This window comes from Odocoileus virginianus, unplaced genomic scaffold (genome assembly GCF_023699985.2).
Source record: "Odocoileus virginianus isolate 20LAN1187 ecotype Illinois unplaced genomic scaffold, Ovbor_1.2 Unplaced_Scaffold_29, whole genome shotgun sequence".
Taxonomy (NCBI): domain Eukaryota; kingdom Metazoa; phylum Chordata; class Mammalia; order Artiodactyla; family Cervidae; genus Odocoileus; species Odocoileus virginianus.
This window is the reverse complement of record NW_027224291.1, coordinates 14,854-24,130: the sequence shown is the minus strand read 5'-3', so window position 1 is coordinate 24,130 and position 9,277 is coordinate 14,854. Positions and strand designations below refer to the sequence as shown.

General features: G+C 40.3%; 1 pseudogene; it reads right to left on the bottom strand.

Moving 5' to 3' along the window:
* Window positions 1-4,360: 4,360 nt before the first annotated feature.
* LOC110121899 (putative olfactory receptor 2B8) lies at window positions 4,361-5,297 on the bottom strand (annotated as a pseudogene).
* Between the last annotated feature and the right edge of the window lie 3,980 nt (window positions 5,298-9,277).

Below are 9,277 nucleotides of genomic sequence, written 5' to 3'. Positions count from 1 at the left end.
AAAGGTCCGTCTGGTCAAGGCTATGGTTTTTCCAGTAGTCATGTATGGATGTGAGAGTTGGACTGTGAAGAAAGCTGAATGCCGAAAAATTTATGCTTTTGAACTGTGGTGTTGGAGAAGACTCTTGAGAGAGAGTCCCTTGGACTGCAAGGAGATCCAACCAGTCCATCCTAAAGGAGATCAGTCCTGGGTGTTCATTGGAAGGACTGATGCTGAAGCTGAAACTCCAGTACTTTGGCCACCTCATGCGAAGAGTTGACTCATTGGAAAAGACCCTGATGCTGGGAGGGATTGGGGGCAGGAGGAGAAGGGGATGACAGAGGATGAGATGGCTGGATGGCATCACCGACTCGATGGGCATGAGTTTGAGTAAACTTCAGGAGCTGGTGATGGACAGGGAGGCCTGGCGTGCTGCAATTCATGGGGTCGCAAAAAGTCCGACATGACTGAGCAACTGAACTGAACTGAACTGATGGTTTTTCCAGTATTCATGTACAGATGTGAGAGTTAGACCACAAAGAAGAAGAAGAAGGCTGAGGAGCCGAAGAACTGATACTTTCGAATTGTGGTGCTGGAGAAGACTCTTGAGAGTCCCTTGGACAGCAAGGAGATCAAACCAGTCAATCCTTAAAGGAATCAACCCTGAATATTCATTGGAAGGACTGATACTGAAGCTCCAATACTTTGGCCACCTGATGTGAAGAGCTGACTCATTGGAAAAGACCCTGATGCTGGGAAAGACTGAAGGCAGGAGGAGAAGGGGGTGACAGAGGATGAGATGGTTGGATGACATCACTGACTCAATGGACATGAGTTTGAGCAAACTCCAGGAGATAGTGAAGGACAGGGAAGCCTGGCATGCTGCAGTCCATGGGGTCACAAAGAGTCAGACATGACTAAGAGACCGAACAGCAACAACTTGTTCCATGGAGAACTTTAGTGTTGTAAGATTCTAACAAAAGCATACACCTACCACCTCCACGTTAACTGTTTTTTCTTTTCAGTGTGACTTGCAGGAATAGACTGTGGCCCAACATTCACTTTGTACTTATTTGTACTTATTTCAGAAATCATAGAAATTGCATTATATATAAGGGTATAACTTCTAAGTAATATAGAGCTAAAGGAAACATATATTCTTCTACTAATCATCTTCAGAAAGAATTAAGAGATTGACCTACAAGAGACTGCGTGTGGAATGCATGCTTTGTAAATGTGTATATATTTATTTATGTATGTGCAATAATATATTAACATATAATATATTATTTATGTTATTAAATCCAAGTACAAGTCAAAATGTAGCATGTTGCAGTGTATACTACAAACTGAACTTGATCAGGGATCTAAGGGCTAGAATGTCAGATTGAAATTTTCTAGGATGTTTATATTTATTATTCATAATTCAGAATTGTAAGAGTTTATTTCGTAGGGAGATGGCTGCTTGTAAAGCTTAGGTGAATAGAATCTTTCAAAATTAATATGTATGTTATTTATTTAAATTTTTTCCAGGCAAATTTATTTGAGTAAGTATCTGCAAAACATGGGGTTTCATGGAAACAAGGGACTATTTTTCACATTTTTAGAATATATATGGGGCCTTTGCTAGATGTGAGATACAAAGGCCCTGACCAATTGATGCTTGAATCAAAGAATTTGTAAAATGGTATAAGGACAGTAATCTAAATACATTTTACTCTTTGAAATTTTGCTGAATTACTGTCAGTGAAATGTGTAGAATATGAAATAGAACTTAGGTCATGTACTACTCAGACATGATAATGTTCTTAAAGGTCATTTTTAGAAGGGAAGAAGGTTAAAATGATGAATTCCCATGCCTCACATCAGCATTTTTCAGGCTAAATGCAAAACTATATGTAAGTACTACCTGGTGTTATTACAGCTAGTGGCTGCCACTGTCACTGGCAGCAGTGAATCACACCCTTCACTCAGTGCTTCCTGTCTAGAGCCTTCGCGAAAAGAGATGCTACATTATATGGCTGCCACACTAGTGAAATCACAACTGGGCCTAATTTCTGAATGGCTTTATCAGGATTGGTATCAGAAAGTTTTTCTTTGAGCCTAAATGTTTTTTCACAGCTGCCTCCACCTATTTCTCTAAAAAAGCTAATGCATTCAACCCATGGGCTTTATAATAAAGCCACAATCAAAATGCAAAAAAAAAAAAGTGATATCTCTTTAGCAATTGTCAGATGATTCTAAAATACTAATATACCTTACTGTGTCAATGGTTCCATGCTTTTATTTTTGCTGTACTTCATAGTATGTTCCTACATGTCTCTTTGCAAGTAGAAATGGGATAATGTTCCCAAATAGGGATGCAAATAATAAAAACCAGTGCAGCCTGTAGGGAAGGTAAAAAAATTTCCTCCACCGTCTTAGGGTCCCTGGCTGGGTCTGAAAATTAAACTGACAAAGACAGATAAGCAGAAGAAAAGCATACAAATCTTATTGAACTTTACATGTTCATGGGATCTTTCACGAGAGAATGAAAAACCCAAACCAGTAAGCTTATTCACCTTTTAGACAAAGAACCAATATATTTGTGAAGAATTGACAAGACAAAGGGGTTTGAACTAGGGGTGGCCCAACCATAGCTGGGTAGTACTTATCTTCCTTCATAGGAATAAGGGTTAGTTTAAGAACGTTTGTTTGTAGATTCCTCTGGTGCCATCCCTGGGTTGGTAAGTTCAGTTCAGTTCAGTCACTAAGTCGTGTCTGACTCTTTGCGACCCCACAGACTGCAGCACGCCAGGCCTCCCTGTCCATCACCAACTCCCAGAGTTTACTCAAACTCATGTCCATTGAGTCAGTGATGCCACCCAACCATCTCATCCTCTGTCGTCCCCTTCTCCTCCTGCCTTCAATCTTTCCCAGCATCAGGGTCTTTTCCAAAGAGTCAGTTCTTCGCATCAGATGGCCAAAGTACTGGATTTCAGCTTCAGCATCAGTCCTTTCAGTGAATATTCAGGACTTTCTATTTCCTATCCTTTAGGATAGACTGGTTGGATCTCCTTGCAGTGCAAATCTTCTCCAACACCACAGTTCAAAAGCATCAATTCTTCGGCGCTCACCTTTCTTTATACTCCAATTCTCACATCTATACATGACTACTGGAATAACCATAGCTTTGACTAGACAGACAAAGTAATGTCTCTGCTTTTTAATATGCTGTCTAGGTTGGTCATAACTTTCCTTCCAAGGAGCAAGCGTCTTTTAATTTCATGGCTGCAGTCACCATCTGCAGTGATTTTGGAGCCCCCAAAAATAAAGTCTGTCACTGTTTCCACTGTTTCCCCATCTATTTGCCATGAAGTGATGGGACCAGATGCCATGATCTTAGTTTTCTGAATGTTGAGTTTTAAGCCAACTTTTTCACTCTCCTCTTTCACTTTCATCAAGAGGCTCTTTAGTTCTTCTTCACTTTCTGCCATAAGGGTGGTGTCATCTGCATATCTGAGGTTATCAATATTTCTCCTGGCAATCTTGATTCCAGCTTGTGCTTCATCCAGTCCAGCATTTCTCATGATGTACTCTGCATATAAGTTAAATAAGCAGGGTGACAATATACAGCCTTGACGTACTCCTTTCCCAATTTGGGAACCAGCCTGTTGTTCCATGTCCAGTTCTAACTGTTGCTTCTTGACCTGCATACAGATTTCTCAGGAGGCAGGTCAAGGTGTCTGGTATTCCCATCTCTTTAAGAATTTTCCAGTTTTTTGTGATGGGTTGATAAGAGTCTATATGAAAAGGAGAATGTGTGCTGCTTTAGGCAGAAAATGGTGCGCTTTTTCAGCATTTACTGCTTCTTAGTTGTTTTCAGCTCAAAATATTTTCTATGTTCTTTAGGTGTATTTTGAGATGAGATATTCTATATTAATTCAAACTGCTTAAAATTTTTTTTTAATGTAGATGCTCCAGGAACAGTGAATCATATCTCTGGATGTTGGAATGAATCCATTAACCAGGTTTGGAGCACTCATTTTTTTAAGAGAATGAAGTGAAGAAGGGCTTCCCTGGTGATTCAGTGATAAAGAATCCACCTGTCAATGCAGGAGACACAGGTTCAATCCCTGGGTCAGGAAGATACCCTGGAGAAGGAAATGGTAACCTACCCCAGTATTCTTACCCAGGAAATTTCATGGACAGAGGAACCTAGTCGCCTACAGCTCATGGGGTCGAAGAGTTGGACATGACTGAGCACCGATGCACCACACTGAAGTAAAGAAATTCCCTCAGAATTATCCAAGGAAATTTTAGATGACTCATTGGGGACACACACATACATCTAAAGAGTTCTGACATTCAATTCCTTCCATTAAACTGTCTTTCTCAGCCATCATCTGGAGTCAGAGTCCTTCCAAAGCACCTTCTTCATCGCTCCCTTCACATCCCTGTTCCTCAGCGTATAAATGAGGGGGTTGGTCATGGGGATAATGACAGTGTAGAAGAGAGACATGAACTTGTCCTGATCCTGGGAGTTGTTGCTGCTGGGCTGAAAATACACATAGATGGCTGTGCCAAAGAACAGGGAGACCACCGTGAGGTGGGATCCACATGTGCCAAGCCCTTTTCTCCCCCCTGCAGTGGACTTTATTCTTAAGACCATCCTGACAATTCGACCATAGGAGAACAAAATTAAGGCAACAGGTGTGAGAAGTATGATGACACTGCCAAAGAAGGTCACATACACATTCATAGTGGTGTCAACACAGGCAAGTTTGAGAAAAGGAGGGATTTCACAAAGAAGTGGTCTAATTTATTTCTCCCACAAAGTGGTAAAAGGAAGACAAGCTCTGTCTGCAATAAGGAGTTGGCAAAACCAGTGATCCATGAAGCAGAAGCCATCAGGGCACACAGACCAGGGTGCATGATTACCGTGTAGTGAAGGGGCCTGCAAACAGCGGCATAGCGGTCAAATGCCATGTATTCTAAGAGAAAGCCTTCTGTGCATGCAGTCCCAGATAGATGAAGAACTGAGCTACATGGCCGCGGAAAGAGATGGATTTGTCTGCTCCACTGAGATTAACTAGGAACTGGGGAACAATGCTGGTGGTGTAGCACATGTCCAGAAAGCTCAGGTTAGAGAGGAAAAAGTACATAGGGGTGTGAAGACGTGGGTCCAAGTAGGACAATGCAATGATGGTTGTGTTTCCCAGCAAAGTGAAGATGTAGAAGATCAAAAGGACCACAAAGAGAACTTGTTCCAGTTGAGGTCTGGCAGAGAAACCCAGTAGGATAAACCTAGTGAAAGAATTTCCATTTTTCTGTTCCATCCTTTCTTAGCACATGGCTCCTGTCAAGACAAAGCATTTAACATTTTTAAAAGTATCTTCCATGCTCAACATCACTCATTATCAGAGAAATGCAAATCAAAACCACAATGAGGTACCATTACATGCCAGTCAGAATGGCTGCTATCCAAAAGTCTACAAGCAATAAATGCTGGAGAGGGTGTGGAGAAAAGGGAACCCTCTTACACTGTTGGTGGGAATGCAAACTAGTACAGCCACTATGGAGAACAGTGTGAAGATTCCTTAAAAAACTGGAACTAGAACTGCCATATGACCCAGCAATCCCACTCCTGGGCACACACACCAAGGAAACCAGAACTGAAAGAGACACGTGTACCCCAATGTTCATCGCAGCACTGTTTATAATTGCCAGGACATGGAAGCAACCTAAGATGCCCATCAGCAGACGAATGGATAAGAAAGCTGTGGTACATATACATTATGGAATATTACTCAGCCATTAAAAAGAATACATTTGAATCAGTTCTAATGAGATGGATGAAACTGGAGCCCATTATACAGAGTGAAGTAAGCCAGAAAGATAAACACCAATACAGTATACTAACACATATATATGGACTTTAGAAAGATGGTAACGATAACCCTATATGCAAAACAGAAAAAGAGACTCAGATGTATAGAACAGACTTTTGGACTCTATGGGAGAAGGCGAGGGTGGGATGTTTAGAGAGAATAGCATCGAAACATGTATATTATCAAGTGTGAAACAGATCGCCAGTCCAGGTTGGATGCATGAGACAAGTGCTCAGGGCTGGTGCACTGGGATGACCCAGAGGGATGGGATGGGGAGGGAAGTGGGAGGGGGGTTCAGGATGGGGAACACATGTAGATCCATGGCTGATTCATGTCAATGTATGGCAAAAACCACTACAATATTGTAAAGTAATTAGCCTCCAACTAATAAAAATAGATGGAAAAAAAAAAGTATCTTCCAAAAGGGGGAGGGCCTAGGGAGGCAGTAAACCTATCATGTTAAAAGACAGGGCCATGGGATTTTATTTATTTTTTTTTTTTTATTAGTTGGAGGCTAATTACTTTACATCATTACAGTAGTTTTTGTTATACATTGAAATGAATTAGCCATGGATTTACATGTATTCCCCATCCCGGTCCCCCCTCCCACCTCCCTCTCCACCCGATCCCTCTGGGTCTTCCCAGTGCACCAGGCCCGGGCACTTGTCTCATGCACCCAACCTGAGCTGGTTATCTGTTTCACCCTAGATAATATACATGTTTCAATGCTGTTCTTTTGAAACATCCCACCCTCGCCTTCTCCCAGAGTCCACAAGTCTGTTCTATACATCTGAGTCTCTTTTTCTGTTTTGCATATAGGGTTATCGTTACCATCTTTCTAAAGTCCATATATATGTGTTAGTATACTGTAATGGTCTTTATCTTTCTGGCTTACTTCGCTCTGTATAATGGGCTCCAGTTTCATCCATCTCATTAGAACTGATTCAAATGAATTATTTTTAGTGGCTGAGTAATATTCCATGGTGTATATGTACCACAGCTTCCTCATCCATTCGTCTGCTGATGGGCATCTAGGTTGCTTCCATGTCCTGGCTATTATAAACAGTGCTGCGATGAACATTGGGGTGCACGTGTCTCTTTCAGATCTGGTTTCCTTGGTGTGTATGCCCAGAAGTGGGATTGCTGGGTCATATGGCAGTTCTATTTCCAGCTTTTTAAGAAATCTCCACACTGTTTTCCATAGTGGCTGTACTAGTTTGCATTCCCACCAACAGTGTAAGAGGGTTCCCTTTTCTCCACACCCTCTCCAGCATTTATTGCTTGTAGACTTTTGGATAGCAGCCATCCTGACTGGCGTATAATGGTACCTCATTGTGGTTTGATTTGCATTTCTCTGATAATGAGTGATGTTGAGCATCTTTTCATGTGTTTGTTAGCCATCTGTATGTCTTCCTTGGAGAAATGTCTGTTGAGTTCTTTGGCCCATTTTTTGATTGGGTCATTTATTTTTCTGGAGTTGAGCTGGAGGAGTTGCTTGTATATTTTTGAGATTAATCCTTTGTCTGTTGCTTCGTTTGCTATTATTTTCTCCCAATCTGAGGGCTGTCTTTTCACCTTGCTTATAGTTTCCTTTGTTGTGCAAAAGCTTTTAAGTTTCATTAGGTCCCATTTGTTTATTTTTGCTTTTATTTCTGAAATTCTGGGATGTGGGTCATAGAGGATCCTGCTGTGATTTATGTCGGAGAGTGTTTTGCCTATGTTCTCCTCTAGGAGTTTGATAGTTTCTGGTCTTACATTTAGATCTTTAATCCATTTTGAGTTTATTTTTGTGTATGGTGTTAGAAAGTGTTCTAGTTTCATTCTTTTACAGGTGGTTGACCAGTTTTCCCAGCACCACTTGTTAAAGAGGTTATCTTTTTTCCATTGTATATCCTTGCCTCCTTTGTCGAAGATAAGGTGACCATAGGTCCGTGGATTTATCTCTGGGTTTTCTATTCTGTTCCATTGGTCTATATTTCTGTCTTTGTGCCAGTACCATACTGTCTTGATGACTGTGGCTTTGTAGTAGAGTCTGAAGTCAGGCAGATTGATTCCTCCAGTTCCATTCTTCTTTCTCAGGATTACTTTGGCTATTCGAGGTTTTTTGTATTTCCATACAAATTGTGAAATTATTTGTTCTAGTTCTGTGAAAAATACTGTTGGTAGTTTGATAGGGATTGCATTGAATCTATAGATTACTTTGGGTAGTATAGCCATTTTGACAATATTGATTCTTCCAATCCATGAACACGGTATATTTCTCCATCTGCTTGTGTCCTCTTTGATTTCTTTCATCAATGTTTTATAGTTTTCTATGTATAGGTCTTTTGTTTCTTTAGGTAGATATACTCCTAAGTATTGTATTCTTTTTGTTGCAATGGTGAAAGGTATTGTTTCCTTAATTTCTCTTTCTGTTTTCTCATTGTTAGTGTATAGGAATGCAAGAGATTTCTGTGTGTTAATTTTATATCCTGCAACTTGACTGTATTCGTTGATTAGCTCTAGTAATTTTCTGGTAGAGTCTTTAGGGTTTTCTATGTAGAGGATCATGTCATCTGCAAACAGCGAGAGTTTCACTTCTTTTCCTATCTGGATTCCTTTTACTTCTTTTTCTGCCCTGATTGCTGTGGCCAAAACTTCCAAAACTATGTTGAATAGTAGTGGTGAGAGTGGGCACCCTTGTCTTGTTCCTGATTTCAGGGGAAATGCTTTCAATTTTTCACCATTGAGGGTGATGCTTGCTGTGGGTTTGTCATATATAGCTTTTATTATGTTGAGGTATGTGCCTTCTATTCCTGCTTTCTGGAGAGTTTTAATCATAAATGGATGTTGAATTTTGTCAAAGGCTTTTTCTGCATCTATTGAGATAATCATATGGTTTTTATCTTTCAATTTGTTAATGTGGTGTATTACATTGATTGATTTGCGGATATTAAAGAATCCTTGCATTCCTGGGATAAAGCCCACTTGGTCATGATGAATGATTTTTTTAATATGTTGTTGGATTCTGTTTGCTAGAATTTTGTTAAGGATTTTTACATCTATGTTCATCAGTGATATTGGCCTGTAGTTTTCTTTTTTTGTGGCATCTTTGTCTGGTTTTGGAATTAGGATGATGGTGGCCTCATAGAATGAGTTTGGAAGTTTACCTTCTTCTGCAATTTTCTGGAAGAGTTTGAGTAAGATAGGTGTTAGCTCTTCTCTAAATTTTTGGTAGAATTCAGCTGTGAAGCCATCTGGTCCTGGGCTTTTGTTTGCTGGAAGATTTCTGATTACAGTTTCGATTTCCTTGCTTGTGATCGTTTTGTTAAGATCTTCTATTTCTTCCTGGTTCAGTTTTGGAAAGTCATACTTCTCTAAGAAGGGCCATGGGATTTTATATGCAACTATCTGGGTAAATGATGTATTCATTGAAATTGACATATATT